At 41.2% G+C, this 18,991-nt stretch overlaps 1 protein-coding gene and 1 long non-coding RNA gene across 2 annotated transcripts in view; one reads left to right on the top strand and one right to left on the bottom strand.

Annotated features, from left to right (window-relative positions):
• The window catches only part of NSD2 (nuclear receptor binding SET domain protein 2), a 58,950-nt gene extending 58,343 nt beyond the window's left edge, over window positions 1-607 (bottom strand). Inside the window, exon 1 of the mRNA XM_075194188.1 lies at window positions 77-607. The gene's annotated coding sequence lies outside the window, so the exon portion shown is untranslated. The remainder of the gene's footprint in view (window positions 1-76) is intronic.
• LOC142121392 (uncharacterized) lies at window positions 410-18,679 on the top strand. The gene is made up of 3 exons (XR_012683942.1): window positions 410-616; window positions 12,188-12,322; window positions 17,988-18,679. It is a non-coding gene; the product is annotated as an uncharacterized LOC142121392 (long non-coding RNA).
• The last annotated feature ends 312 nt before the right edge of the window (window positions 18,680-18,991 follow it).

Below are 18,991 nucleotides of genomic sequence, written 5' to 3'. Positions count from 1 at the left end.
TATTTTACATACAGGCTTGAATATTAAACAATATTTACAACACATAAAAAGGCACACTGTAATTAAATTCACTAACCACTGCAAGATGGCAATTGCTGTGCTCCAAGGTCCAGTGAAACAATGTCACTTGTAACTAAGATGTACAAGCCTCAGCAGCAAAGTATCCCTGGAAACTATAAATGGACATGCAAAGTATTAAGCAGGTCGTATTCTACAAATGCATTTCATGTACAGCGTTGCTGGAAGGAGAATCCCCAGTTCCCTTGTGCACACAACAAAACAGCAGTGACTGACTGTGGCTGCGTTCTTCAACTGCGCATGCGTTAAGAAAGATTGACAGCTCAGGGGCACCTAGGGATCGCCGTGACGTCACACACACAAAAAGCGCGCAATTCCACAGGGCCCCGCCCCTTAGCCGGTGGAATTCCGATGACGTTACCCGTCTCTGATTGGCTGCGGCGTGTGACCGGGAGGCTGCCAGCGAACAGTCCGCTCTTTACCTCAGCCAGGGAGAGGTGTCACCGGCAGCGCACACCCCGCACGGAGGCTCGCCGTCATTAGGTGCCCACACACGCAGTAAGGCGGCGCCGTCCTCGGGGAGGCCGGCTTCTGTCAAGTAATTTTGGCGGGAATGTCAAACTGGTGGGCGGGGCTGTGTAGTATTATAGCCGGTAATCCGCTGGCGGGCGGCCAATGGGGAGTGTGATGGCGGAACATGAATGACTCACTGGTAACCTGGCTGTAGTTACTGGCCTCAGCCATCGCTCATGGGTGTATATTTATATATATTTTTTGAAAAATGCTAATGACTATTTGGTTTCTGCAGGAACTAATTCATTATAACTGGATTTGATGACCGAAATGGACGATAATTGTCGACCTTGGTGAATTTTATGCAGCTCAGTGGTTAGCACTTCTGCCTCACAGCTCTGGGGTCATGAGCTCGATCCCCAACCATGGCCTTATCTGTGGAGTTTGTATGTTCTCCCTGTGTTTGTGTGGGTTTCCTCCGGGTGCTCTAGTTTCCTACCACACAAAACAAACCCCACACTAGTAGGTTAATTGGCTACTATTAAAATTGACCATAGGTCTCTGTATATGTGTGTGTTAGGGAATTTAGACTGTAAGCTCAATGGGGCAGGAACTAGTGTGAATGAGTTCTCTGTACAGCGCTGTGGAATCAGTGGTGCTATATAAATAAATGGTGATGATGATGTTCAGGGGTTTTTAAGTGTCGCCCACAAGAACCATGATTAGGATGGACTATACTGGTGGGGGTTGTATTTGCAGCATCAGGAAGAGCAGTCCTTGCCATGTTAGCTAGAAAGTTGTGTTCTATATAGTGCTAACAACATAATAGTGCCTTGCTATTATGCTTTTTACAGCTTGTACAGTTTCTCACAGTGGTGTCACTTGAGCGCATTTCTGTTAGCAGTTGTTGAATCTATATCAGATTGTTCACCTCTAAGGGGCATATTCAATTAGCTTTTGGATTCGCGGTAACGCGCGTTACCGCAAAAAGTGCGCGTTCTTGCGGGTATTACGGTACCGCATTAACGCGGATTTTCGTTCGCAACCCTATGGGCTGCGAATGACAATCCACGTTATTGCGGTACCGTGTATTACGTTTCGCGGCTGTTCCGGCGCGTTACCGCGAATCCAAAAGCTAATTGAATATGCCCCTAAGTGTCAGATTATCAGTTATGAGCTCATCAGCTGGAGAGAATTAAATACACTGCATGGTTTGAGTGTACAATAAACTCTGCTTTATTAGTTACAAGTCCCTATCTATATAGCAAAAATCACGTATTACAGAAAACTACACCCCAAAAGGTTTTAACCACTCATGTTCCCTTCACACAGATGTTAGTATATTTTCTCATTATCAATAGGAGAACTCCCCAAGGGGGGGGGGGGGGGGGTGCTGGCTTATCTCCTGTCTGGTATGTCCAAGGTTATATGCATAGCTTTGCAAATAATGAATTACTCCTACAAAACAGGTGCATCTAATTTGTATTTAAGCTATAACAGAACAAAATGGCGTCAGCTTGGCAAAATCACATTTCTCACAGTAAAACAGCTCGGGCAATAAGTTCTTAATACCAACATGGAAATCTCTACATGGCAACTGTGATATGATTAGTGCTAAATATTCACCAAGCTGTTCCCATCATGTGTAAACAATGCCAAATGCATCGACCTAGCATGTCCAGAATTAATCTGTAATGCTCAAACCAATTCATCAGTGGGTTGGCCCTGGAACTGTCCCCAATATATTTCAGTCCAGGTTTATGCCTGCAAAGTCCAGAACTATTGCCCAACGTGAGCCTGCAGTGATCCACTTGTACCTCCAATGACCGGTGTGTGCCTGACGTGATCAGCGCATATACAACAGATGCCTACTCATTTTTCCTTTGCCAGCAGCCATTAATAGAGATGTTGCTGTTTTCAGCAGTGACTGCTGGCACTTCAAGCAGAGTTGGGAAAGATTGAAAAATCTCCTTTGTTCATTGTCCCACAGTGATTTGTGGCCCAGGATTACTTGTGCGTCTGCTACTTGCAAGCTTTTAAGGGAAAAATGATGGTGCAGGCACTCGGGATGTCCCCACAGGACAGTGATGCAAAGAGCTCAGCAATGTCAATTTATTGTTTCCTCCTGTTGATTAAATTCTGCATGGTTTCTTTTTTAGTTGACTTGTTACCTGGCAAACCACCTTTTTTTTAGCCTGTTACTAATTGATTTTGAGTGGAGAACCTCTTTAATTATATGTATAAGAAACATTCTTGACAGAAGTTTTGAATTGTGTTTTTTTTTGTATTATAGTTAGACACTGAAGCCCATTTATCAAAGAGCAAAGAGGTTTTTTTTTTTTTACTGTCCAGCAAGAAGGGCTTGTTTTTGCTGCACCACATATACTAATGATCCTACATATAATAATAATAATGAGGTTGCCACCAGCAATAACCTATTGCCACCAGATGTAGCCCCACTGGCTCTAATATAGTCTTTAGTTAGTAAAACCTCCCCCATGCATTTGCAGAATGGTGCTAACCAAAGGGAAGCCCTGAACAAAAAACTACATGAATATTGCCCTGCCCCCCACATTTTAAATATTTAGATAAAAGGAATGGTAGATATTATAAAACTTATACATAAAAAATATAGCTGTAGATATAATATATAAGTTTTATAAAAATTTTCTTAAACAGCAGTTTGACGAGTCACGCATCAATAATCTTTTCTACTTGATGTTAGACAGTGGTGGCGGCCCCGAGCACCGCCGCGACTCACTGTAGCTCCTCCTGCCGTCCCGGCTGTCGCTATGATGACCGGGACATCACTTCTGGGATTAGGGGCAACGGCCGGACGCCGAAAATAATACCTATGCGCTCTGGCAAGCTGTGTAGCCGGGCGCATGCTCAGTTATTTTCCACAGCTGTGGGCTGATTAAATAGGTTCCTTTAATAGTATTAGCCTGCACCTGAATGGGTTTTGGTGACAGGTTCCCATTGGCTGCTCTGAGTATTTAAGGCAGGAAGGGCTTAGCCTCCCTGCCGGTTATAGCTTTGCTGCCCCAGTCTTGCTGACCTGCTACTCCCTGTCCTGTGGATACTCTGTTTGATTCCCTGTGTATGACCCCTGCTTGGATTATTGGACTCTGCCTGTTTTGCTCGTGACCCTGACACTTCTTGCATGTACCTTGGACCTTGCTACCATGCCTGTGACCCCGACCTCTGGCGTGTTTATCAATTACCCTGCTTGCCTGTGACCCTTGGCTATTGTTTTGATTAACCGCCGCCTTCTACCAGTCTCCTGGACCGCCGCTGTTGTCCTGTATTACCAACCCACACTACACTCGGAGCTAAGTCCTGTGGGGCATCAGAGTACCAGTGAGCATGTCAAACTCCTAAGGGAAAGGCGGTTGCTATAGGCGAAGATCTCCATCATCTAGTTCTGTGGGTTGGTGATCAGGGCCAGCAGCCTAACACTGGAGTAACTTGATCCTCCAACTTCTTAGTCCTTTGGCTCCTGCAAGTACTCTAATGCAGTGCTTTTTAAATCTGTTCCTCAGGACCCCTAACAGTGCATGTTTTTCATATCTCCTTGCTTTAGCACAGGTATATTCACTACTGACTGACACATTTTAACAGATCCACAGGTGGTACAATTATTTCCTTTGTCACCTGGAAAACATGCACTGTTAGGGTTACCTGAGGACTGGGTTTGAGAAACATTGCTCTAGTGCTGTGAGCTTTCTTAAAATTTGATTGGCTACAATTTGCTCTACCCTTTATCCACTTTAAAACTAGGACAAACAAATGAGCGGACACGAAGAATGATAATAAAAAAAATTCTCTGACCATAGTTGAATTCATTTTAATAAAAATGCATCCTGCTTGCTGTATAATGCCTCCATATAATACAATGCTCAGGGTACTTCCAAGTCCTCAGTTTGCTACACAACAGATGGGCCCTGGAACTAACCAGGAAACAATCTTAGCGCTGTTATTGGTTACACAGCACTGCAGCTTATGTATTTTTCTCATAGCTCAGTGGTTGACGTTATGTCACAGTCACAGACAGATGTCTAGCAATATGAGGCCGTGTGATTTAAATCTTGAAGGGAAAAAAAGTGACTGCCATGTCATTCAATAGGTTAACTGAAAAGAAGTCCTTGCACAGGAAAACGTCTTCTTCACCGCAATCGCTTTATCTCATAATTTTCTAAAACTTATATATATCATTATAGTTGATGAGGTGCCACAGAATCCGCACAATCACCTAAATATAAACAGAACAATATACAAATAAGCAAGAGAGACTATACATTCAGTAAAAAGCAATACAAGAAGAGACAATAGAGGAATCAGTTACATTAGAAGGCAGAACTAGAACAAAGGAAACCTTACATATAGGACGAGGAGGTAGCCAAGCTTGGGAGAGGGACAGAGAAGCAAATCTAGATGATAGGGATGGGACGAAGGGAATAGAAGAAATAGGTGGAGTGAGAGGAGGGAGTTGTTTAGGATGGGGCAGGTAGCAAATAGAAACAATAGGGGTGGAAGGTGACATAGTAGTTAGCACTTCTGCCTCAAAGCACTGGAGTCATGAGGTCAATTCCCGACCATGGCCTTATCTGTTTGGAGTTTGTATGTTCTCTCTGTGTTTGCGTGGGTTTCCTCCAGGTGCTCCGGTTTCCTCCCACAGTGCAAAAACATATTAGTAGATTAATTGGCTGCTCTCAAAATTGACCATAGTGTGTGTGTATGTGTATGTTAGGGAATTTAGACCAAAATAAAAAAACTAGAAAAGTTGTATCTAAATAGGTGCACTTGAACTCCTATAAGCAATGGATTGTAGTCAATCTGGTACCATATATAAGATTTATTAAAACATAACTTTTATTCATAAATAAAAAAGGGTAATAAAATTAGCGAAATGTCAAAGGTGAATATAGTGAAATTAAAATAACGCTGTAAGCACTATCTGTCCAAGATGATAATCAACTAGCAGATAATCATCAACTGTCTGACATATGTGTTCATTTAGGGAGAGATCTGCCTGCATTTATATTTAGGTATACTGTGGATTTCTCAGTTTCTATTTGACATAGAGAAACTGTTAGCTGGCTACCTTTATGCGCATGATTAGTTTGCATCACTGACAGATTGCTGCTTGGGACCTACTATTATATAGGTACCCCAAATTGGCTTCACTCACATAGATCTATTTACCTGCTAGTTGATTATCATCTTGGACAGATAGTGCTTACAGCGTTATTTTAATTTCACTATATTCACCTTTGACATTTCGCTAATTTTATTACCCTTTTTTATTTATGAATATAAGTTATGTTTTAATAAATCTTATATATGGTACCCGATTGACTACAATCCATTGCTTATAGGAGTTCAAGTGCACCTATTTAGATACAACTTTTCTAGTTTTTTTATTTTAGTATGCTGTTCTCAGTTGTCGTTTGCTTGCACCCCTTACATCTCTAATTTGAGGAGACTTGTAAAGAGTTAAATAAAGGGTAGACTCCTAGTAATCTGTGATAAAATCCTTTCAATTTGAGGGAATTTCGACTAACTTCCAATGAGGCAGGGAATGATGTGGGTGAGTTCTCTGTACAGCGCTGCAGAATTAGTGGTGCTATAAAAATAACTGCTGATGATGATTAGTTGATGGGACAGCTGGAGTGGGAGAAGGAACTGTTTTGGATTTTGATTGGTAGGCAATCGTGAAAAGGTGAGTCTTGAGGGAGCTCTTGAAAGATATAGTAAATGTTATTAGTAAATCTTTAATAGAAGGCAGCTTTAATTTAAAGTCCCTTAAAACAACTGAGCTGTTCTAAGAAATGTACTCCAACATGGTACTTCAAGGTAGAGATTCCTTCTGTCGGATTCCTCAATTACAGTCCACTTTAGGCCCTAACACATTACAGGCAATGTCATCATAAGCCTCTTTCAACATCATCCTGCTGACTTCATGTCCTCAGGCGAGTCATGAAAAATGGCACCAGTTGGTGACAAAGGTCACCTATAATGTAATGTGTCAGGTATGGGGAAATGGAAAAAAAAAATGTTACAAATAATGGGAGTAAATAATACTTTCCTCACATATAAAGGCCAATATTTACATTTGTTAAAGCATAGAAACTACACAGTTTCATTACATCAGCAGTTGTATAGCATATCTTAAATTTACTGTCGCAAGTGCCCTATATAAACGGACATTAGAAAAACAACGGTTTAAGAAAAATACAACATTTTATACTTTAATCTCGCTTTTAACAGAGCACTCCAAGTGTGTTCTATTATATTCCCTGCAATATATTGTACTAAATAACAAGTTCTAACGACCGTGAATGCTGCAAGAAACAAAGTTTGCTCATTTAAAAAGCATACTTCCTACAGAACTTTTTTACAACAGTCTTCTAAAAGGCAGCAGCTGCTTTCTTAATTTACAGAATTAGCATTCATTAAGTTTGACTGAGTCCATTATAGATTTGCATATACTTTCAGACAATGTAGGTGATTATTTTCCAGAGGTGATATGAAGCCCAAGAGATTCAGATTGGCCATTTCGGTTTTCCTGTGGTAAAACTACTCATTTCCTCTAGTACTCGGCAATTTAATAATACTTTCAACTTCAAAGATCTTTCTCATAGTTATCTACTGGTAATCAAGGGGCTTCTCCCATGTGCTGTACATGTTTCTTAAGGCGAGAGTTTACAAATAGATGAGTTATGTGTAACTTGTGAGATGGTAATAACAGATAAGGTACTACAGTGATACAAGTATGGCTACAATACTTAAATAGGCTTTCCCATGCAAAGATATAGGGAATCTATCCCTGGAAAGAGCCAGCAAATCTTACCACCAACAGGGATTACCTTGTGACGATAGCAGTATTATGGCAGCAGTAATTCTTCCTGTATAAGTCAAAGTAAGAAAAAGCCCTATTGTAAGTAAGGCTTTTCATCCTTTAATAAACAGTCTCTTTTATGAACAACATGCTTGTTGCATGCATTGGATTTTTTTACTGTCTGAGCACCACTTCTTTTAGAAACCTGTATTGTATTGGTATGTATTTCTTTGGTTTGCAGTGAAAAAAAGAAGCTTACTCCTCACAGAAATCATTAAATGTTGCGGTAAAAATTATTGGCACTTTTAAGACGTAGTTAGAAGTAGATTTCAAGAAGAGTATTCTCTTTCATCTGTGTTGAGTTACAGGAGCCTGCAATATAAAAATCACTCATTAAACGATCTTGAATAGAGAAATTGACTCATTCTCCTGTTTTGTGTCACTGTGTGTTGTACGATAAGCATGGAGTAAAGATAAAAACCCAGTGTCGCGAGCCGCGGCTCGTTTCTTCTCACTGCCCCTCGTCCCGACGTCACTTCCGCCTCTACCCGATCCGCTTTCTCAGCAACTGACGCGTCCTGGCAGGCAAACACAGCCTTGCGTGAGTGCCAGTAATTTATGTAGTTAGCGCTGTGACCCGGCAAGCTGTTGCTCGGGTGCATGCACAGTTTACACATATCAGCTGGTGCTCATTGTCCGTTTATGGCTCTTGCTCCTGATTGGTCATTATCTGTATTTAAGGCAGGGAGGGCTTAGCCTCCTTACCATTAATAGCGTTCAGTTTCCTGGCTGCTGACCTGCTGATTGTTTTGTGTTTCTGTACTGCTGTACCTCTGGATTGACCTTTCTGTGTATGACCTTTGTCTTGTTTATTGGATTGTGATTCTCTGCTGGTGACCCTGACACTACTGCCTGTGACTCAGATATCCTGTCTTTCTGTCGGAGCTGACCCTTTGCCTGGACCCCACTTCGCTGACTGCCCGTGCCCTTTGACTTTGGCCTGTCCCTGACTTTGTTTGCCTCGTGCTGCCATTTCCATGCCGCACTACAGTTTAAACCATAAGCTTGTACTATGCAGAGCATAAGACCTGGGGGCATCTGAGTACCTGTGAGCACATCAAGCTCTACGGGAAAGTCGGCTGCTAAAGGCGAAGACCTCTACCACCTGTTCTACAAGCTTATGACTGTAACCAGTAGTTGTGACACCCAGAGAATAGTCTGAGGAACATTATACAGAACATTATAGCCAAGCATGAACAATTTCAAGATTACAAGTCAATCTCCAGAGAACTTGATGTTCCCATTTTCACTGTATGTAATGTTATTAGGAAGTTTTGGGACCATGGCACTGTAGCCGACATCCGTGTAGTTGCAAGAGAAAACTTGGATCGAAGATTGCTGCATTGGATTGTTATAATAGTGGTGAAACCACCTCGGTCAGCTGTAAACAGATTCAAGCTGATCTTCAGACATAAGGTACAACAGTATCAACTGTCGCCAATTCAATTAAAGGAGTTTACATGGTAGTAGGCCCAGGAGTGTCAATTTGCTGAGAGAGAGACATAAATCCTAACTGGAGTTTGCCAAAACACACCTAACACCATCCCTGTGTTTACAGAAGGCAAAATTAAATTTTCAATTTAAACATGGAGGAATTTCAGTGACATTTTGGGATTGCTGTGCTGCATCTTTCACTAGGTGCCTTAAACGTATGCATGGCATCATGAAATTTGGAGATTACCGGGCTATTGTGGAACGCAATTTTGTACCTAGTGTCAGAAAGCTGGGTCTCCATCAAAGGTCATGGGTCTTCCAGGAGGACTAGGACCCCAAACACCCTTCAAAAAGAACCCAGGAATAAATGTAGAGTGCTGTAGAAGGAATAATTCATTTGTTCGTTCTGAGACAGAATGTTTAATTTCAGAGTAGTAGAAGCTAACGAATTTCGTTAAGACATATGTATAGCTATAACAAGCCGTTTTAATCAGTGTGACAATGTGACAAGAATGAATGAATATTGTACTGTCATTCTCTGAAGACTAGAGGACCAGATGAAGAGCACAGATCTGAAGGTAAATAGTGTCGATGTGTATACATGAATCACTAGACTGATCGGACCTTCAGTCGTAGGTACAATTGTTTGAGATAACGGGTCGGTAGGAAAATTCTTCAATGTGTACCTAGCCTAAAAGTTGTGGTACCTTGTAAATATTGTATAGTGACAACAATAAATATGCAGATTACACTGGGAATATTATACACACCAGTAAATGCCCATTACACATAGGGGACACTTATACAATCAGATGCACACACATACTGTGAAAACACAGTGCAGCAGAAATTTAGTTGTACTAACTATTTAAATAAAAGACACCCAAATAACTCCCTGTGCTTGCACTATGCAAGGTCTGGAGTGGGTAGGTCAAGTGCCCTATTAGTAAAAGGATTTTAGAATGCTATGTAATATTCAGATAAACGCAATAAAAATATATGTAAAAAAAAAAAGTAGTGTTATTGCTTAGTTTATGGTTAAAATGTTAGAACTATACCTGTATAATAACAATTTAAAATGTACAATCTCATCACTCCAGCATTATGGACACACTTATAGCATACAATTCAGGTATAGCCAAGAAGGGCCCTATTACCTTTCCTCATTGTCATACTGTTGTCCCACCAACAATCCCCATCTCCTTTTCGATTTTGTGCCGAGAGCAGGCAGCTCAGGAAACTAAAACTTCCTGCAAATCCTGCTTTATAGGTATGACCCTCTACTGGGTGCCATTATTGCAATTCATTTCCACGTTACTATCATAAATGCCCCCTATAGTAATTATATACAATGTACACTATACGGACAAAAAATTTCGGACTCTTGACCATTACACCGACCAACAGGGACTGTAATGACATTGTATTCAAATACATATACTCTTATATGGATTTAGTCCCTCTTTTGCAGCGATAACAGCTTCCACTCTTCTTTGAAGGCTTTCCACAAATTGGAGTGTTTCTGTGGGAATTTGTGGCTATTCATTCTGTAGAGCATTTGTGAGGTCAGGCACTGATGTTGGACGAGAAGGTCTGGCTCGTAATCTTCGTTCCAGTTCATACCAACGGTGTTCGATGGGGTTGCGGTCAGGGCTCTGTGCGGGCCAGTCAAGTTTTTCAACACCAAACTCATCAAAACATACTTTTGTAGTCCTTGCTTTGTGCACTGGGGCACAGTCATGTTGGATAGAAAAGGGCCTTCCCCAAACTGTTGCCACAAAGTTAGAAGCACAGCATTGTCCAAAATTGCTTGGTATGCTGAAGCATTAAAATTGCACTTCACTGGAGATAAGGGGCCTAAGCCAAACCCTGAAAAACAGCCCCACACCATTATCCCTCTTCCACCAAATGTCGCAGTTGGCATAATGCAGTCAGGCAGGTAATGTTCTCCTCTTCATCCACCAAACCCAGACTCGCCCATCTGGCTGCCAAACAGGAGTGTGATTCGTCACTCCACACAACACGTTTCCACTACTCCACAGTCCAGTGTTGGTGTGCTTTACACCACTCCATCCGACTCTTGACATTGGTGATGTGAGGCTTGCATGCAGCTGCTCTGCCATGGAAACATTCCATTAAGCGTCCGCCGCACAGTTTTGGTGCTTACATTAATGCCAGTGGACGTTTGGAACTCTTCAGCTATGGAATTAGGAGAGCGTTGGCGACTTTCATGCGCCTTAGCAGTCGTTGATTACGCTCTGATTTTACGTGGACTTCCGCTTTGTGGCTGAGTTGCTGCTGTTCCTAAACGCTTCCACTTTCTAATAATATCACTTACAGTTGAGCGTGGAATATCCAGCAGGGATGGAATTCCAGGAACTGTCTTATTGCAAAGGTGGCATCCTATCACAGTAGCACGTTTGAAGTCACTGAGCTCTTCATGATGACCCATTTTGTATCACAAATATTTAAAAATGGAGACTGCATGCATATGTGCTTGATTTTATACACCTCTGGCAATGGGTCAGATTGAAACACCTCAATTCAATAATTAACAGGTGTGGCCAAATACTTTTGTCCATATAGTGTATACTCTGCTAACCTTGAAATGGTTTAAAAAACACAAGTGTCTAGGAAAGTTGGAAAGGGTGTATTTTTTTCTGTGTGACCTTCTGGTAACAAAGTACTGAATTTATGGCACTTTAATCTTTAACCCCTTCCGCCACACTCTACGGGGCATATTCAATTGACGGCGGGATTGCTGAAAATCCCACGCTCCAAAAATATTACCGTTAATACAGTAATATCTCGCTGAATTTCAGCTTGCAGCTCCCTAAGCCGCGAGCTGAAATTCAGCGAGTAAATTACCGTATTAACGGTTTTCTCGCGCATTATTACCGTAGCGGGATTTACTGCGATCATGCCGTCAATTGAATACCCCCCATAAATCACTGATGTAATTTAGTTGTAATTTGTAACTTTCTGCTGTTTGTACCAAGTTATGAAATAATGGTGTAATCAGGTTACTTACTTAATATATCAAAATAGGAGATATGTTCTGCTTCTGTAATCACATCAATTATTGTTGTCATTAGCCTAATTTGCACTAGACTGGACAAAACTGTTTTGTGATGTAAAAGTGCTGTCTATGTATACATTTTCTAGATGTTTTTATCTATTGAACAATTCAGTCAAGTTCATACTCCCTATCATGTTTAAATATAGTGGGTTGATGTGGACCTAGAATTTCCCTAGACATGACAAAGATACACTGTACATTGCAATGCATCATTTGTAAGTCTTTTTTTTTTTATTTCCAAGTACCATTTTACTCTATGAAAGAAACCCTCCTGTTCATGTCCTTCCATTCCAAGGCTCCACTACCTCCCGCTGTGCTTTGTCTTTAAGAAGAATTGAGCAGAAGCACAAAGATCAGTGGGTCAGCTGTACATAATAGTAAGGTGGGGGATGGTACCAAACCATAGAATCCCAAACAATTTATTTATCACTCATTCACACATATGTTATGCAGTCTGTCTGTGGGGGAAAAAACTTATCAAAGGTAAAGCAAATTACAGTCAGTTGGACCTTTTCCGTCAAGCATATTTGATGCAGAAACATTAAAGTCTTCTCCCATAGAGAATAGAAATCTGCATGAAATCCACATAAACACTAATTAAAAAATGTATCTGTTTTTTTATTATTTTGTTTACTTAATCTTCTGTATATAAAAAATAATTGCATAGCAAATGCAAGTGTGATCAAGCCCTTATAGTAGACAATCTCAACAATGAGAAAACCATTTTTCATAATTTTTCCTGTCGGGAAAATCTGCACTTAAACTATGTAAAACCTATTTATAAGGAAGTACAACAAAAACTATAACAATGCAGTGAGTAATGGAGGTTGTCTACATAGTGGTTCTCAGGGAAAATTCTTTGGGGGGTATTCAATTGTTAGCGAGACGAGTGAAAATCCCGCGCTCGAAAAAATATTACCGTTAATACGGTAATTTGCACGTAAATACCGTTAATACGGTAATTTACTCGCTGGATTTCAGCTCGCAGCTCAGCGAGCTGAAATTCAGCGAGTAATTACCGTATAAACGGTAATATTTTTAGAGCGCGGGATTTTCACCCGTCTCGCTAACAATTGAATACCCCCCTTTGGCCGCTTAAGTGCCCACAGCCAAGCCTTTATGTCAAAAAATGTAGACACTGGGCCTGAGTTAGGAGCAAAGTAAAAAAAAAAGGAGTAAATTTGCACCTTGGCAAAACCATGTTACTTTAGAGAAGGAGGTAAATTTAAAATGTGAGCAGAAATTTATATTTGTGATAGGGAATTTCCTAGATCAACTTTAAATTTCAGTGTAAAAATAATGCTCTCAAGTATTTGTGCGCTACATGAAAAAAGCTGCCAATCTTTTCCTTGAGTGCAAAAAAAAACAAAATTAATTCACACCCCTTGGATTGTAAAATGAGTTCTCTGTACAGCGTTGCGGAATCAGTGGCGCTATATAAATAAATGATGATGATGATTGTAACATGGTTTGTCCAGGAACAAAGTCACTCCTTATTTTTTTGCTTTGCTTTTTAACTCAGCGTCAGGCCCACAGTGCAGTTCTCTTATGTCTCCTTTTCACCATTCTAGCATGCATAGGGGAAAATTTAATTTGCCTTGAAGTGTTTCTGAACGTCCGTAAAACACTTTGCGGCAGAGATTTGACAGAAATCTCTGCTCATTTTTCCTCCCACCCCATAGACGAGTAAAAAATGAGCGGAGATTTCTACCATAATTGCTGGTAATGTGTGCGGAGTGATATCAAAGCGCCACATCGCTGGCAATTGAATTTCCCCCCTTATAGTCCAATGTAATAGTTTATCACCATTGCAGAAAATATTTAGAGCAATAGGCTTAACTTATAGCTCCAGAGCCCTCATTCTGCTCTACTCGGCATGCTTTGAGCTGGAAGCTCAGCTTTCGCTTTCACCGCTATTATAACAAAAATGTATATGCTTAAAATTGCAAAATTGTGGGGTGGGACAGAAACACCTTTCATTTTAAAACAAAAGATTTAAAATAATTTAATCAAAATTTTTTTCAGTTCTCTCTTTCTGTTAATGCCATCCTGAGATAGCATTAACAGAACAGGTCTCGGTAGTATTTGTATTGCCCATGCAAATAGTCCAGACAGGGTTATCGCCATTTCCACCCCTTGATATACTGTTTCTGTCTCCAAAATCTAAAAGTGCAGGCGGTTGCAGAAAAATATTTTAGTAGGTATATGTATGAAGGCTGCATTAAATACTGTGGCCACTGGGGGTCGTCTACCAATGGACGTGGATGGAAGGCTTCAAAAGACGTGTCTGCGCATGCGCAGACCCGATTTCAAGATGGCGTCAACCAGGAACCGCGGTGCTACACTCCAGAGACCAGCAAGGAGCAAGTCTGGCCAGGTAAGCTGGAACCCCACTGCAGAATCGGCGGGCCTGGCGTATAATAGTACTCCCCTTTTTAAAGGTGGGCACTGAACATATAGGTTTATTTGGACATTTGGAATTAAATTTCTTTACAACATTAAGAGCATTGACATCAGATGCTTTGACCCAGGATCGTTCCTCTGGGCTTAAACCACTACAATCTACCAGATACTTAATTCCACTTCTAGAATTCTTAGAATCCAAGATTTGGTTGATTTCAAACTGTTCTCCTTGAAGAGTCTCTGGATGAGTGGAGGAAAAGGAAGATAGGGAGAAACGGTTAATGACTAGCGGTGTGAGAAGGGAAATATGGAACATGTTGGAGATTCGAAATGCAGTAGGAAGCTTCAGCCTGACGGAGACAGGATTGATGACCTGTAAAATCTTGAATGGTCCAATAAAACGAGGAGCGAACTTCATGCAGGGCATCTTTAAGTGGATATTTTTGGTAAATAACCACACTGTCTCCTATCTTCACAGGAGGAACTGCTTGCCTTTTCCTATCCGCAAACCTCTTATACCGGGCTGATGATTTCTTGAGGCACTTTATGGTTTGGACCAAATACAAGAGAAGTCTCATGCCAGATTATCAACGTCAGGAACTTGGGTGGGAGGAAGGGAAGAGAATTTAGGGAACACTGGATGGAACTCATAGACCACAAAAAAGGGAGTAGCAGAGGTGGTTTCATGGAACAAATTGTTGTGAGCAAACTCTGCCAGGGAAGCAGGTCCGATTAATTGTCTAAAGAACTAGCGGCATATAGTCTGATAAAAGTTTCCAAGTCTTGATTGACTTTCTCTGTTTGACCATTCGACTGTGGATGATATGAGGAAGAAAAGTTGAGTTGAATATTGCAGAGTTTGCATATAGCACGCCAGAACCTGGAAGTAAACTGAACTTCTCAGTCGGAGACAATCTCGGTGGGGAACCCATGGAGACGGAATATTTCTTTGATAAACAACTGAGCCAGGACCCAGAGCAGACGATAGTCTGGTGAGAGGGACAAAATGGGCCATTTTTGAGAAATGGTCCACAATTACCCATATTGTGTTGAACTTATTACTAGGAGGTAAGTCCTTGACAAAATCCATAGATATGTGGAACCAAGCCCTGGTTGGAAATGGTAATGGACAAAGCAAGACACCAGGAGATTGATGTGGCATCTTATGTTGAGCACAGGTACTTCAAGCAGTTACAAATTGTCTGACATCAGAGCGGGGAGTAGGCCACCAATAACTACTTGAGATGATTTCGGTGGTCTTAAGGACTCCAATGTGACCTGAAAAGTGGGAGGCGTGAAGCCACAGGAAAAGTATTTTGCGAAGGTTTAAAGGTACGAAGGTTTTACCTGGAGGTGGTGTGGAGATTGCCATCAAAGAGGTGGATGGTAAACACTTGGGATCCAGAATAGGATGGTCAACAATCTCCTCAGAATCTTGTTAGAAAGGAAGAGAGAGAAGGAAAAAAAGAGACCATCAAGCTTGGCAAGGATTTAGACATTGGGCCTTTTTAAGATACAACAAATTCTTATGATCTGTGAAAGTCATAACAGGATGTCTTGATCCCTCCAAAAGGTACCTCCACTCAAACAGGGCTAACTTAATAGCTAGTAATTCCTTCTCGCTAATTGTATAGTTCTTCTCCGCGGGGAGAAATTTGCGATAAAAATAAGCACATGGATGTAACTTCTTAGTGTCACATTTCAATGCAAAAAAAATCACAGCTACGGAGCCCAGAATATGGTGAAATACACAATATAGCAGATACGTTTCCAGAAAATGCAGCAAGGTACAATCCGGATGGTGTAGATATAGCACATGGATTGCAAGGAGATGCTGAAGGTAACAGGAACAAGGCTGATGCAAGTGAATAGGTAGTTAGTAGAAATCCCCGAGAACAGGTGCACCAGGAGCACAACAAGGAACATGTAGCAGCAACAATAACCAGCATGGTACATGGGAAATAACAGACATAAATACTGACAGACACAGGTGTTCCATTAACGAGGAGCAGAGATTAACTCCTACTAGTGAGTAAAAATGTCCATAGTGAAAGAGCAGCACCTCTGGTGGCATGGAGATACTGCATTCAGGAACACAAACATGGCAAGACTAACAGTTCAAAACAAACGGGCTGCAGAAGTCAAGCAGCATTCTAAAGGGAGATGTTGCAAAGCAGACGGAGGCAGATCGTGACACTTAGCAGATGAGGATTTCTGAGACAGGACTGCACCAGTACTTATATTTGAAGTGTCAACTTCTAGAAAAAACGGCAAGTTAGATTCTGGTTGTCGAAAGACTGGGGCGGAAGAAAGGCTATTTTCAGTTGATTGAGGCTTCAAGAGCGTCTGGGGGCCAAAATTTGGAATTGGCTCCCTTCCTGGTAAGAGCCACAATGGGAGCAACCAAAGTGGAATAGCCACCCACAAATTGTATATAATAATTAGTAAACCCTAAAATCATTGAGTGGGTTTGAGTCCAGAAGGTTGAGGCCATTCAAGGATGGTCCGTACTTTCTCAGGGTCTATTTAGAGACCAGAGCCATAAACTATGCACCCCAGGAAAGGCATCTGAGGAAACTCAAGGAAAATCTTCCAGTTTGCAGAATAGATGATTTCTTAGTAACCTGGAAAATACTTCAGATACTTGACGACTATGGGTACCGACATCTTGGGAGAATATTAATATGTCATCAAGGTAAACGACCACACAGGTATAGAGGAGGTCCCGAAATATTTCATTAACAAAGCTCTGAAATACTGCTGGAGCATTACATAGCCCGAAGGGCATAACGAGATATTTGTAATGACCATCTTTCGTATTAAAGCCCATTTTCCACTCATCTTCTCTGCGAATTCAAATTAAATTGTAGTCCACTCGTAATTCCAACTTAGAAAAGATCTCGGCACCCTTGATGCGATCAAATAGTTCTGTCACCAATAGAATGGAATAGAATAGAGTCATTCAGTCCTGAAGTCTGTGGTCAAAGAGACTGTCTGCTGGTCCCAGAACCCCTGCTTATATACAGTCAGTGATACAGTGAAAACAATACAGATGATTTGGCATGTTTCCATAGGTTCAAGCTTCAGGAAGGTCCAGTGTAATGCAGGTCATTGGCCACTTCAAACGATGCCCTCAAAGGGTGGGGGTCAGCTCTCCAGGAGATGCATACTGATCTTCCCGCCAAAAACTAGTTCAAAGTGGTCCATTTACATTACACACGCAATACCATTCATGATCATTTATTCCCTATACTCCATATCTAGCATACGCAAGGTGTGATCCTTTAGGCGATTGAACCGGACGTTTGCAGGTAAATAGGGGATTAGAATGATACCAGACATGATATGTTTCCTGTGACCTGAACCTTAGATCTCACTAACGTGTACATAATATTATAATAATTCAACATAAACTCTGCTACATTTCATTACAAATAACTATGTGTTGCAACTAATTTTAATATGAGCTAATTACAAGTGTATGTGTTTGTATAAATGCGTGTATATAAGTGTTTGCACGTGTTGTGGTTGATTACGCTCCTCCATGCCGTAGCGTGCTATTCGCATAATTTCAGACATAGACAATCTAATTGATAGATATTAATTTGAAATGACCATATCCAATTATCTGACTTCCAGAAAGAATACAGAACAGACAGGTTTAACCTGAGCAAGGCAACGAGACTGCCAGTCAGGACCCCAGGCTAGGATTTGAGAATGAGATCAATCCAGTTGAGGAGAATGTTTCTGGAGTCACGGGAATCCTAGAATGATGAGATTGGAGGCTTGTGGATGAACAAAGAAGCATATCTGCTCAGTGTGTAAAGCTCCAATTTGCAAAGAGAGATGAACAGTCGTGGTGACGGATTGGGAAATTTGCCTTCCATTTTTGGAAGGATAGAGAGAGGCATAGGCAGGGTAGATTTTGGGACTGCCGATTGTTGAATCAGAGCAGCGGACACAAGGTTTCCTGCAGAACCTAAATCCACTAAGGCGGATAAGGAGATTTGCTCCAAGGACCAGGATAACGAAACATGAAGGAAAGGTAGATTCTTGTTTTATTTGAAGAGGATTTAGATGACCAACCTAACCTCCCCAGAGCGAGTTAGGGTTTGGTGTTTCCCAGACTTTTGGGACAGCAAGAAACAATGTAACCAGTTTCGCCACAATTAATGTAAAGATGGTTCCTGATCCGTCTCTGACGTTCCTCGGACAAGAGTCGAGAGTGCCCTAGCTGCATAGGCTCATCGCCCATGCTAATTACCCATACTAATAGAGCATACGTTCCTGTATGTTCCTGCAGTTGAAAGCTGCTAAAATAAACTACTAAAGTGAAGACATTATGTTGTATGTTTATTCCTATTAATGAAATGATATTGTCTCTGCCCATAAAATGGCTGCTTCCACTGTGCGTAGTCTTTCCACTTGACCAGATAATCCACAAACGTAGGTTAATTGGCTGCTGACAAAATTAACACTAGTCTGTGTGTGTTAGGGAATTGGGTTAGGAAAATGTTAGGGACTGTAAGCTCCAATGGGGAAGGGACTGATGTGACAAATATTCTCTGTACAGCGCTGGGGACTTGGTGACGCTATATAAATGAAGATATTGGAGCTGGCCTTTGAAGTTACGGAAGTCAAGG

This window comes from Mixophyes fleayi, chromosome 1, assembly GCF_038048845.1.
Source record: "Mixophyes fleayi isolate aMixFle1 chromosome 1, aMixFle1.hap1, whole genome shotgun sequence".
NCBI classification, from domain to species: domain Eukaryota; kingdom Metazoa; phylum Chordata; class Amphibia; order Anura; family Limnodynastidae; genus Mixophyes; species Mixophyes fleayi.
Note: the sequence above shows the minus strand (reverse complement) of the source record. Positions and strands in the feature narration are given on the sequence as shown.